Raw genomic sequence first — 13,985 nt, forward strand, 5'->3', positions numbered from 1 at the left:
GGTATTGCACACACTCGCCACCAGGAGGTGTCGATCCTCCCATGTGGCTGCGTTCTCTGCCCTACCAAGCACCCCGCCAACACCGTTCATGTGCTTTCATGCATCTGGCCACCCCACCGTCTCCTACAAAAACACACACAGAGCATCTTGAAAGCTGGATCCTGTTTAATGTATCTTTAGGTTCTGAGGACAGGTCGCATTGGCAGGCACAGAATAAATGCTCATTAAAGGCTTGTTGAAGGGATAAGTGGGTAACCAATGCGCAGATGGGGTACTGGGAGAAAAAAGACGACCCCTTCAACTTCTTGTTGCTCCCTAAAAGAAGTGGGAGAAAAAAACAGGAGGGAGAAAACCCATTCGACGTTCTGGATGGCCTTTTCCCAGGGGCTGTGTCTCCCTGTGGTCTAAGGAATGTAAACACTGGAACTATAGCTCAGATTCCTTTCACTGATAAATAACTGCTCCCTCCATTAAAAGAAAAAAAGAAGAAACTCATCATCATCTGGGGGGAGTGATCTCTGCTATGCTGCCAGGGAGCGTGTTTGTGGCCGTGGTGAATATTTGGGCACAGACACTGCACAGAGGGCTGGGATCACTTAAAGCCTACCCCCTTTGGGGAGAGAATTTCTTGAGGCTTTTCTTTCCTTAAGAGAAGACTTACAGCCTGGCAGCTGCTGTCACACCACTCCCAGTTTAGTCCTAAATGAGAAAACCCCGGACTTTGACAAGATTGCTCCTCTTCCTCCTTCAGTACAAAGGCTGGACACTGAGCAGCCGTCCTTCAGTGAGGCCTGGTGTCAGCCTCCCCACCAGGGGGCTGGAGCCAGGGGCAGGGCTGAGTGCTCAGCCAGGCCTCCGGGCAAGGCAGGCAACTGAGATCAGTGGCTGTCCCCGGTCTAACCTGGGCTGTCCTGCCGATTTTCTTCTCCAGGGTCAGGTAGCTCATGCGATCTCTAAGCAACCTCCCCTCACAAAAGTTTCAGGTATTTGGATTTTCATGGTGGGAGACTGAAAAGTTGGGAATGGTTGTTGACAGGAGAGGTTTATGAGATGGAACTGGGGAGAAAGAGTTGAATCTTGAGCAGAATGAACTTTGCTCATTTCGGTGAATCACACATTGTCCCAAAGCAGAAAAGATGGGAGTGGGTGGAGGGGGGCGAGATGGGACAGGGAAGGAAATTAGCCTCCACAAGAGCCTGGTCTGGTAGTGCCTCTTCTATGTACAGTCTCGTTTAATCTCCCAAATACCCGAGGCTCTATTACTACCCGCTGTGCACGTATGGCAAAACCGAGGCTGCGGGGTCTTGAAGAGACTGCCCGAGGCCACGTGGCCAGCAGACGTGGTGGCCAGGGTGTGAGTGTGTCTGCTTGCATCCAGACCGTGACAAAGTACAAGGCGTGGGAAGGTAGCTAAAAAAGTCAAAGAGAGTTTGGCTAGAACAGTTTAAAATCAAGTCAGTTTACATTTCCTGAGTGGTTTTTCTCTGCCAGACGTTATCCTATTGAACCCTTATGATACTTCCAGAGGAAAACTTCCATAGGAAAATGAGACTGGAAGAGAGGTCATGCCACTTGTCCAAAATCAGGTGGCTAAGCATATGTGGAGTCAGGGCTCAAACCATTGTGACAAGGCGGGGGGCATGGAGGAGCGAGAGTTTAAGTAAGGGTGAAACTGTAGACCCTGATGAGCCAGGAGGAAAGCAGCGCCCTCCCGAAGCTGCCAGGCCGGCTAGGGCAGAGTCCACAGTGGCTCAGAGACGAAGTGGGGAGCAGGAGCGGGGACACAGGAGAGCATCTCCTGACGTGGGTGGCAGCACCTCACCCATTTCCTCCCAGAGAGTGGGGTAAGTGAAGCCCCCAGACGCCAGAAGATGTTAAGCTCCTCTGTGGTGGTTTTCAGCATGGACACTGATTCTTCAACACTCGTCTCACGGAGAGGGGGGATTCTATGTCCACTTCCCCTGAGTCTAGGTGGGCTTGCTGTTCGCTTTTCACCAACAAAATGCAGGAGAATTGACTGCAAGGTTCCTGTGTCTGGGTCATAAAAGCAAATGCGGCTTCTCCTTGTTGGCACACTCCCCTTTGGGGCTCTGAGCTGCCATGTAGGGAATCTTTCTAACACATGGCTGCCATGCTGGAAGGACGCCCACGTCACAGGGAGAGGCCATGCACACCGGCCAGCAGCCCCAGGTAAGGTCCCAGCCAACAGCTCTCATCAACCACTTGATATGATTCCAGTCCACAGCTGTCAGGCCAAGTCATAACCCCCCCAGCCTTGTCTTGGTATCTTTCTGGCTGAGCAGAAAGATACCACAGAGCAGAGACAAGCCATGCCCTTGTGCCCTATCAGCATTCCCAGCACGTGGAATCCATGAGTATAATAAATTGGTTGTTCTATGCCACTAAGTTTTGGGGTGGATTATTGTGCGGCAATAGTTACCATAACATCATCTCACTTCATTTATTTTTTGGGGGGTGTCCTGCATGTCACGCTGTCACTTTTCAATAAATTGTGGTGGATACACATGGTGACAGCCCTCAGCAGACTACATGGGCTGATCTCAGGGGCGTTCTTTGATGAGGGCACTTTTGTCCTGGCAAAGATGGGCCAGCTACTTTACAGCTGCCTCTCCTCACCAGGTTCCCAGGACCCATTCCCAGCCACTTTCCATCCTTCACTTCTAGCTGACAGCTCTGCACTCCCTCCCCTGCACTTCCCAGTTGGATGGCAGATGCCTTTTGGTGCATTCAGCCCCCAGGGCAAAAGCTTCCTGTGGAAGACTCTACTCTAGAGTCATTTAAGCAGTTCATAGTAGTTCATGCTTCCCTTCACCATAGCCCCTGGGAACAGCTCCAGGCTCCTGGAGTCTGGCCTTTTGTGAAAGTGGCTGGGTATGAAACAGCCTTAATGGGTATCTCCCAGGCTCAGGTTCTACCCTACTGGTGCAATTCCGTGGTTGTTAAAATTCTTCAAAGAAATAGGTGAGCTCATTTCTCCTAAATTAGTGCCTGGTAGGGTGTCTTTCATTTTCCCAGCACAAAGTTCATTATGGTACCCAGTGCTAACCCACTATTAGCAAAACTTTCAGCCACTAAGCAGAGAATAAAGTGCAGAGTCTAAATAAGGCTTTCCTTGTTCGCTTTTATTTTCTTTTTTCTGAGTTGACTCTGAAATCTAGCATCCACCCAGTGCGATGGGCAGGTTTTCGATTTGCACAGATCAGAGTGGTCGACTCTACTTACTAGTTAGCGCCCTTAGCGAGTTACATAAACCCTCTGAGCCCCGGTTTCCTCATCCAGCTAATGCAGCTAGTAACTCCTACTGAGGCTTACTGTGAAGACGGACTGAGATAACATCCGCAGCCAGGTCAGCCAGAAGTCAGGCCAGCTGAAAGTTACGGTCTAAGATCTTGTTAGTAATTTTGTTGTGGTTGTTATTCTTTGCAGTTATCCTTTAGCAAACCTTACCGGCTCTACCTTCCAAATCAACCGCAAACCCAGCCATTTCTCCCCACCTCCACCCCCAGTCACCTGGTACCCTCCTATCTGGTCCCCTGCTTTCATCTTAGATGTCTTTTGCCCCTGTACACAGCAGCCTGCAGGATCCTGTTAAATCTCGCCATGTCCTTCCCAGGCTCCAAATGCTTCTCCCGCCTCCCTTCCTACTCAGAGCACCCCATGTCTTCTTCATCTTTCTCTCCTTGTCTCTCCCGTCTTGCAGCAGCCTGCAGGATCCTGTTAAATCTCGCCATGTCCTTCCCAGGCTCCAAATGCTTCTCCTGCCTCCCTTCCTACTCAGAGCACCCCATGTCTTCTTCATCTTTCTCTCCTTGTCTCTCCCGTCTTACCATCCCTCCAACTGCACCTGCCTTGGAGCCTTTGCACGTTCTGTTTGTCAGCCAGAGAGTGCATGGCTTGTGCCTTTGCTTCCTTCAAAGCTTGGCTCAAACGCCATCCTCTCATTGAGTTTCTCCCTGAACGTCCTATTTAAGATTGTCCCCACTGCCTCTTCTCTGCTTTGTTTTTATATAGCTGATCACTTTCTATTTATTTATAAGATTTACTTATGTATATTTATTGTTTATTTCTCCCAACTAGAACATAAGCCCCATGAGAGCAGGGATTGTTACCTCGTTTGTTCATTGTTGTGTCTTCGGGGCCTAAAACAGTACCCGGCATACAGGAGACGGTCAAATATAGGTTGACTTGACCATAAATCGCAGAAACAACTCATTGGGCTGTTTCTTAATATTTTATCTTAATGAAGATGGCTGCTGTACGATTACTGCAGCATCGGCAGTTTTGTTTTAAAACGTTGTCATTGTGCTGCTGTTTTCTAATTTGAGAATATGCTAGTGATAAATGCCTTAAGCAAAAATCCAGCTGAAGTCAAGGGATGTGGAGATCGTAAGACCTTGTTCTTCTGCCTGCTGGTTCAGAAGGCCCCCAAGAACCAACGGTGGACTCTTATTTTTGGGACCGGCAATATAATTTGCAAGGCTTAGTGCGAAATGAAAATGCAGCGCTGTCTCCCTGTTCAAAATTATTAAGAATATTAAGACAGTGACATCAGAACCCAGAGCGGGGCTCTGCTGAGCTCGGCCCTGTGTGACGGGGCAGGTTGTACAACCATAATGCTGGTCCTGCTCATTCTCCACAGCTGTATATATTTTTGTTCCCAGCAAAAACATGTCTCAAGAGGATTGTTTACTTAGTAAGCTTTATCCACACTATCTCTTTAAATTGTTACAGGGCGAGAAAAGTTAAAGGCATCCATCCTGCCCAAGGCCCGCTGGTCTTCAGGCTTCAAATAATCCATTCTTGCTTTGCACTCTGTCATATGACAACCTTGACTTTTGAGCAGGAAGATTAAATGTTACCTAAATTATTGTCTCTAGTCCTTAGACAGGTCACAGTCTTACTCCAAAGGCAGTGCTAAGTGGGGAGGCTGGAAGTATCCAGGGAGAAGAGTAAGCGGGCGGTCCTTGCTTCTGAGAGAGATCAGGTCGTTGTGGTTTGTCTCTAGTCCTTAGACAGGTCACAGTCTTACTCCAAAGGCAGTGCTAAGTGGGGAGGCTGAAAGTATCCAGGGAGAAGAGTAAGCGGGCGGTCCTTGCTTCTGAGAGAGATCAGGTCGTTGTGGTCTATCTGAACTGTGACCCATGGTCTGACCATTAACAGCAATCGCTGGGTTACTGGTTTGCAAATGTGGACCAACCTGAGAGGTGGCCTGAAGACACAGTGAGAAAGGGGCTGAGATGTGGCCCAGCATGGAGGCAGAGCCTGGGGACTCCAGAGGCCAACAGGTCATTTAGTTAATGAAAGTGATCCATTCACCAAGGAATTGCTGGGCAAGTCAGCTCCCTTCCTTGGGATTTATTTTCTCTGTCTTGCAGAGAAAGACCATACTGTTTAGAGATTATTTTTGAATATTAACCAGACTTTAAACATTCTCTTGCATTTTGAGTTTTTTTGGAGTTAGGCATTTATAAAAAGTATGAGCCACTAACCCTTTTGTTTACATTTTCCTGAAAAACAAAGAGAAGCCTTTTGCATATTTTAATAGCAGGTTTGTCTCAACATCTTAAATTAAAAAATGACCTGTTCTTTGGCTCTGAATATAGTTTGGATGATTGAGGCTGCTTCTAGGCTTTCTCCTGAATATTTTTAAAAACCTAATTACAAAAATTATGGTTGAGTTGAAGAAATATGTAACAGAAACACATTATTTAAACCTTGAAGTTATCTCCAGATTTTTAGAAAATTCCGAAAATGAGATGATTTGGCCACAAAAGTTTTAAACGTATTAAACAAAATGAGCAGAAACATTAGATCAACGTTTCAATGCAATTTATCACTAAGCAAACGGATTTGAACCTATGGAGATCTTTCTTACAAGACTTCAAGGTCTTTTCGTAAAGATAACTAAAATAAATATCATACGGTATTTTAAAAATTCTATGTACACTTAAATCTTAAAGTAAGGGTTTTTTTTTTGTAGGTCAGAAGTAACCCATTTGTACAAGAGGACACGTGATCATTCATATTTACGAGGATAAACTTTTCTCCACTTCTATTTTTGTCTTTGATAGGGGCTGTTAACACCATTTCAGAGTAGCCTGGCTTGGAGTGATTGCTTAAATGTGTCCATTTAATTGTGGGCATCCGTTTAATAGGAAGTGAATGTCACAAGGTACTAGACCCTGGTATTAACATGAGAATTCCGAATTCAGTCAAACACATTTGGAATCATAGGCTTTCATTTCTCCCCTTTCTATATAACATCCCGAGAATTTAACTTTTTCTCCAGTAAGTCACCAAGGTTCTCATACAGGACCAACTTTTATTTTAGTCATTCTGATTTAGCCATTTTCTGGGGAAGGAGACTACCCGCTCCAGAAATGGGAGACTGGGGCATGATTTGCCTGTTTCTTTACAACCCTAACAAAATCGCTGCATTTTTAGGGGTGGCTAGCAGAGCACAGGGAATTTCTTTCCCTGCAGAAAAACTCACAGGAGAAACCGAGTTATTTGTGACCAAGGAATCAGAAAAGAGAAGCGGGTTGGTTATCTTAATGGCCATCAGCCTGTTTCACCTGTCTCCTGCCAGGCTGCAGAAAAACTCACAGGAGAAACCGAGTTATTTGTGACCAAGGAATCAGAAAAGAGAAGCGAGTTGGTTATCTTAATGGCCATCAGCCTGTTTCACCTGTCTCCTGCCAGGAGAACACTCCCTCCAACCCAGAGAACAGGGATCAGCTTCAGTCCTGGCTCAGGCTAAGATTCGCCTTTTAAGATTCCAAGATCCTCCAGGCTCCCCTTCTGATCTTCGCACTCTCTCCTTAGATATGTAAATGCACTCTGCTGGAGTTACCCTGAGCAGCCGCTCAATCTCCCTGAGGGGGTTTTATATCTCTGCTTGGATCCTTTGTGGCTCCCAAAGAGTTGAAGGTTCAGAGTGTCACCCAGTTGCCATTGCCTTGTTTCCAAGTTCAGGTGAGGGGTGCAGGCAGAAGGTACCATGTCTGTGCTCAAGACATGTCTGACAGGGGTTTTAAAACCTTTATACTTGAATTGTTTTATAATAAAAATTGTAAGGCTGAGTCATAGAAAATTGCCAATTTCTGACTATTTTTATTTACAAATATGGAAGTTTCATAGGGTTCTACCTAATACTACAAAATGTTTTGAGACATCAATGAAAAGATATTGAAAGATTTTTGTTTTGTCTTTTCATTGTACGTTTCTCATCCTCTAACTTCTTCCCCTGCAGCCTGCACACCTGTCCTAAGACAGGTGTCGTATTGTAGGCACGCACAGCATGACATCCTTTCTCTTCTGGGGCCTTGTAGAGTCAAGAAGCCAGAGGACAATGAAGTAACACATTTACATGAATGAAAAGCTTGGGCAGTTCTACTCACGATGCGAGGCTCTTGCCCTCTGTTCAGGACATCAGCACGCCCCCCCACCCAGCTCTGCCTGAAATCATTTTATTAGCTCAAAAGCAGTGCAACGAGCGTGGGGGGCAGGCTGCGTGTGCATGGAGCAAGCCCCACTTCTGAGTCACAAAGATCTCGATTCTGCACCTGATTTGATTATTTCTTGGTCGGTGATCTCGTACTGCACAGGAGTGGGCAGAGGGAACCGCACAAGTGAAATCACAGAAGCAGCCTCGCGCGGCTCAGCTCCGTGGAAGCACAGGCTGTATGAAGGACGCTGGTAGCCTCGGCAGCTGGAGAGGGGTGTGTGACAGACTGATGATCAGTGTGGAGTTTAAACGTTCTTTTCTAGGCAATGGAGCTAGGGAGGGCCTGTGAGCAAAGGAGCGACACCATGTCGCTCTGTTTCAGAGCCATCAATCCAGTAGGCAGCAGCAAAGTGGAGTTTCTGATTTGACCAGACAGAGGAAAACATTTAGAAGCGTTACTACAAAAACCCAGGAGAAGCCCACGGTGCGTATCGGGCACTGTGCAAACAGCTCTACCTGGTCACTGTCGGTTAAATTACATGCCCTCAAGTAAGTACAAAAATAAAAATTTGAAGGCAGGTCTGTCGGATTCCGAAGGTCATAAAAGAAAGTATTTAACTACATATACCACTGTTTTAGATTACCTGGGAAGAAGAAAGGAAAGTCAGTTCCTCCCGGGAGTGTGATGAGATAGATCACGCATAGCCAACACTAGTTCAGGACATGTCGCTAATCTGGCTGGGAGTGGCTCTTCTCAGGATTTGAAAGAGCTCTGCTTTCCTTTCCACATGCATTTCTGAACGGGACCCCCTATTTTGCTGCCAGATCCAACCCCTGCTGCCTTCTCTCCTGCTTTGGTGAAAGCCCAAAGTCCACCATTGAAGATCCCATTAGCTTATTTGTGGGCCAGTAGAGTTACTATCTGCCTTTGAGGAACTCTCTGAAGGATAAAGACTTATTTTTCTCCCCAAGGTCTCTTTAATTTGCAGACAATTGCTTGATGATGGCTACCCCACTTCTACAATCTTCCCTTGAGAGGCACTTCAATGTGGTGTTAAAACCATCAATTCCAGAATTGTCTGGATTTGAACCCTAGTTTACTGTCTGACTGTCCAAGTTACTGACAATACTACCTACCTCGTGGCCTAATTTTAATGATTTAATGAGTACAGTACCCAGAGAGCTCAGAACCGTGCAAGGCATTTATTTACTATGTGTGGGCTTACAAGCATCATTATTTGTTGGCAATTTTGGGGGCACCTGCCTTGACCTACCGCACTTCTACAATCTTCCCTTGAGAGGCACTTCAATGTGGTGTTAAAACCATCAATTCCAGAATTGTCTGGATTTGAACCCTGGTTTACTGTCTGACTGTCCAAGTTACTGACAATACTACCTACCTCGTGGCCTAATTTTAATAACTTAATGAGTACAGTACCCAGAGAGCTCAGAACCGTGCAGGGCATTTATTTACTATGTGTGGGCTTACAAGCATCATTACTTGTTGGCAATTTTGGGGGCACCTGCCTTGACCTACCAGTCTGGAGCTGGGCTGGGGGCACCAGTGCCCCCTTTGCTGGAAGGAAGCAGAGTAGCTCTCAAAAGACCGTTCTGCAATACCTGGGTGTGAATCAAGAGGAATTGGTCAGGGAGATAAAAGAAGGCCAGTTTTCTGAGCTAAGTTCAGACTCAGCCTAGGAGAGAAGCCATAGAAATGTGAACTCTCAAAAGACCGTTCTGCAATACCTGGGTGTGAATCAAGAGGAATTGGTCAGGGAGATAACAGAAGGCCAGTTTTCTGAGCTAAGCTCAGACTCAGCCTAGGAGAGAAGCCATAGAAATGTGAAAAAAAAAAATGCAGAGAGGTTAGGCCGGGATGGAATGGAAAGGAAATCTTGACAGGTACCGAAAGAGCAGCTTTATATGCTTGGGAGCAAACTGCACGTTCAGACGGATGACCCGGCTTCACATCAGGCGCGGCCTGAGCTTCTGCAGTCGCTGCCACCCGGGCCCCAGTGCTGCCACCTGCAGGGTCTGCAGGGCAGCTCCGTTAGTTCCCCGCTCTTACAGGTGTTGAATGCTTCTGCCCCCAGACACAGCTGCGGACCACGTGTCTGGACGTCAACGTTGTTTCTGAAAGATGGAGAATGAAAAAAAATAAGACAGAGCTCCACACACAGAAGAGTAGCAAGTGCACACTGACATGTTCCCACGAGGGGCGAAGAGTTAGTGCTTTGGCATATGTGATTGCATTTAATCCACCCAGAAGATATCATCCATGTTATTATCCCCACTTCCAAGTAGGGGAAAGAATCCAATACACAGTTGTTTAGAACCTGGGCTGCTCAAATTCCAACGTTTCTATAATACATAAGACACCACCTGACTTAAATTATTTGTCTCTCTTTCCCAAATGTGAAAGTGCATGCAACTCAGTTGGCCAAACAGGCTCAGCAGTTACAGAGAGAGCTTCTGTTTGCACATGGCAAATACTGCTGACCTTGAGCTATTGCTTTAAAAATTGAGAGACCTCAAATGATGTCACAGCAGAAAGTTTCCTTATAGGAGTGAGTCAGGCTCTTCGACTGCCAGGATCTAAATCTTTGTCCATTTGTAATTTAAGTTATTTTTATTCATTCAAGCCAAGCTGAATGAATTAATGTGTAGACTAAACTATAGAACAAGGTGCCCTGTCTGGCTTTTAATAACTCAAACTCTCTATTAATTAATTGACATTTGGACACCCTTAAGCTGCCTTTATATTACAATTGTCAGGTTTAAATTGACTATCTAGAGGTACTAACAGTGCTTCTTAAGCTTGAAACAAGGTTGTTAAAAATGTAGATTCTGATTCAGTGAGTCTAGGATGGGGTCTGAGATTCTGCATTTCTAACAATCTCCCAAGTGGTATAGATGCTGCTGGTCCATCTACCACACAGAGTTTCAATGAACTAGAAGGTCTTGAGGTTCCTTTAAATCACCAAAATAAATTTTAATTGCTTGCATATTAATTATATTTTATTGTTTTATAATACTTTGAGAATCAGTAAACTATACATTCCATCAAAAAAACATTCTTACCAGTTAGAACATGGAATTTACCAGAATATTCTATTCTTTCACCCAGGCTGGATTAGAAAGTGTTATCTTTAGAAACTCTATGACCTGAAAGAATTTTGCATTCAATCAAAGAGTAATTTAGGCACCATGAGACTAATTTTCCAAACTATAAGGGAAAGAAATGACTATACTAACCTAAGAAAAAGTTGTCAAAATTAAATTTCCCATTTTTCCAGGTTCTTCAAGCCCATTCTTTTTCCCTCTGCTTGGGAAAACAGAGCAGTAGACTCAGTGACTCACTTTAAAACCAAGAAACACCTTGTCATACCACTCAGATCTGGGGGGTTCATTAATGCTTACACTTATCTCCAGATGTTGAAGGGCAAAAGTAACACATTCACAAGTAATAGAGAGCAAACACCTACTATGATGCCCAAAGATCAAGCTATTTGTAGCAATAAAGAATAAAGTGACCCAGAAATAGACTGCCATTTACCTGTTTGTTTTGTCTGGGGTCCACTTAATCGCATCTGTTCGTACTACAACAGCTAATGCCCAGCCATTATGTCCATCATAAATCTTACTGGGGATGAGAGATGCAATGGGACTAGATCTTTCTCTTGGAATTGATTTTTTCCCCCCACATCAATTAAAATATTCAGTAAAGGTGTTGGATTCTCCCTGACTCCTTCCTCTTCACAGAAATAAAATATATACATTTAAATGATTAAATGTAAATGGCTGTCTTTATGTCTTAGAGGATATAATCTCTCAAATGAGTAGTGGAAATTATGAAACTTTAATGAGAACGAAATGAAAGACGGTATGACAACTTCAGGGGCAACGAAGTGCTATGTGCACACAGCAGTTTTTCAGTAAGTGTGGATTTACCGACTTGAATGGCATTCAGATTGATGGCTAGGTTTGCTGAGCAAAGACTGACATGGATTGTGAAGATAAGGGCAGGCTCCAGAGTGGGGAAACAGGCTCCTGATATCTGTGTCCTGTGATCTGAGGGGTCCAGCAAGGCCAGTGTTTCCTGCTGTCTTTCCTCCTTTGTAGTTTCTGCCCTGATCCCTATTTCCTGCTGTCTTTCCTCCTTTGTAGTTTCTGCCCTGATCCCTATTTCCTGCTGTCTTTCCTCCTTTGTAGTTTCTGCCCTGATCTCTAAAATTTTTGACATTTAGCTTTAGTGCTTTAGGCTGAAACATTGCTTGTAGCAAGTGCCATAGTACCTAGATGTTGGTTATATTAACTTAGTAGTATTATTATTGTCAATAATATTTATGTTGACCAACAGTTATTCAGGGCCAACCATACACATGGCAGACTTCAAGCAGAGGAAAAGGTCCTTTCTCCTCAGCTCAAGTTTTAGAAATGCTCCAGCTGAGGCCATGTTCCCAACCCTGGACAGACAGGTGACCAGAGTGATGAGAGACTGTAATTGGCCCAGCTTGGCCCAAATAACCTCACCATTGTTTGAAAGTGTGCGTGGGGATGGGGGGTATATTGATTGGCAGACCTCAGTAAAACCACATATTTTGAGGAATATTTCCCAAAGAAGGCGCTTGCTCTTCTGGAAAGAATTCACGTCTACCACAGCTTTGGTCAAGTTACTTACTTTCTGTGAACCTCAGTTGTATAGTTTGTATAATGAGGGGGTTGGATTAGATGCTTTCTGAGAGTCCTTTCATATCTAAAAGTCTCTAGTTTTGTGACCTTTTATAGCACTTTATAAAATAATTCACATTTTACTCCAACAAGTAGGCTGAGGTGATGCTATTTCACTCCCTTATTTGCAGGGAAACTGAGGCTCACAAAGTTAATTAATTTGCCTCAAATTGTTAGAATGTCAAGTGGCAGAATTAGGACTAGATATTAAGTCATTGGGTTAGTTTCAAAGAATTCCCTTTGAATGCTTCCCATATTAGTGAAATTAATTTTATCCATTCCATAATTACAACTAACTAATCCAATTGGTGGCAAGCTCCTATAAATTAAGCTAGGGTGGTGGGCATTTGAATTTATTATTTTGCTGTCTTCTTTGAGATGCTGGGGTTGTTCATTAACAGGATTACTGTCTTTCTTTGGGAGATACTGAAAAGTATGGCTTGGGGAAGGAAAAGCTACTCAGCATTGAAGGTTAAAGAGGCTGCTCTTAGGAAGAGATTGAGGTAAAACCTGGGAGGAACTGATTATTATCTTTTGGCTCACAGACACTTGATATTGTGCTACGAAGCTGATAGTGGTCAAATAAGTTACTGTTGTTTGTTTTAAGATTTCTCTAAATAAATATTTATACCACATAATCAATGAAGTGTAGAAAGTCAATGGGATGTGTTTTATTTTTTAACAAGGCTTAAATTAATCGTACATCCTCTGCATCCACAAACATTTATTAAGATAACTGAGAAATAGCTTAGAGGTCCTAATGGTTTGCTCTCTTTTTGAGCAAGAATATTAGTTTAGCATAAAAATTAAGACCACAGAGGAAAGCAGTCTTTGGCTAAATATGATTCAAAAGCCTTTATGTACATGCCTTTGGTCTGCCAATTAATGAATTTGTTTTTAAGAAATTAAATACATATATTAAACGGAAGGTCACTGAAGCATCCCTTATAGTAAGAGTCAGAGCTCTGGATCAGCCTATCTGGCCTTTGATTCTAGCTCAGCCAATTCCTTGTTGCATGAGTTTGGTCGACTTACTTACCTTTTGTGCTTAATTTTACTCCGCTATAAAACAGGGCTAATGATAACACCTACCTCATAAGCTTGTTGGGTGAATTGAATGAATTAATGTGTGCAAACTGCTTAGCACCAAGTCAGGCAGTAGAATAAGGTTATAAAACAGTACATTTTCTTTGCTAATCTGTGTTTCCTACTTTTTGGCCAATGAGTATGTATTAATTTTGTAATAAAGAAAATATATAAAGTATTTTATCTAAGAAATTTAAAAAAATTAATTACGGTAAAATATACATACCATAAAATTTACCATCCCAACGATCTTTAAGTGTACAGTTCAGTAGCATTAGGTCCATTCACATTGTGGTGCGACCAACCTCAAGAACTCTTTTTATCTTGCAAAACTAAGACTTTATGCTCCTTAAACAACTCCCCATTCCTTCTTCCCCCATCCCTGGCAACCACCATTCTACTTTCTGTCTTTAGGAACTTGCCACTATAGGTACCTTGTATAAGTGGAATCGTACAGTATGTGTCCTTTTGTGATTGGCGTATTTCACTTAGTATAATGCCCTCAAGATTTATCCACGTTGGAGCATGTGTCCGAATTTCCTTCCTTTTTAAAGCTGAATAATATTCCATAGGATGTAAACACCACGCTGTGTTTGTCCATTCACCTCTAGATAGATGCTTGGGCTGCTTCCACCTTTCGGATATTATGAATAATGCTGCTATGAACGTGACTATATAAATATCTAAAAGTTGTCTTCTA

Source organism: Galeopterus variegatus, unplaced genomic scaffold (genome assembly GCF_000696425.1).
Source record: "Galeopterus variegatus unplaced genomic scaffold, G_variegatus-3.0.2 Scaffold6721, whole genome shotgun sequence".
Classification (NCBI taxonomy): Eukaryota; Metazoa; Chordata; class Mammalia; order Dermoptera; family Cynocephalidae; genus Galeopterus; species Galeopterus variegatus.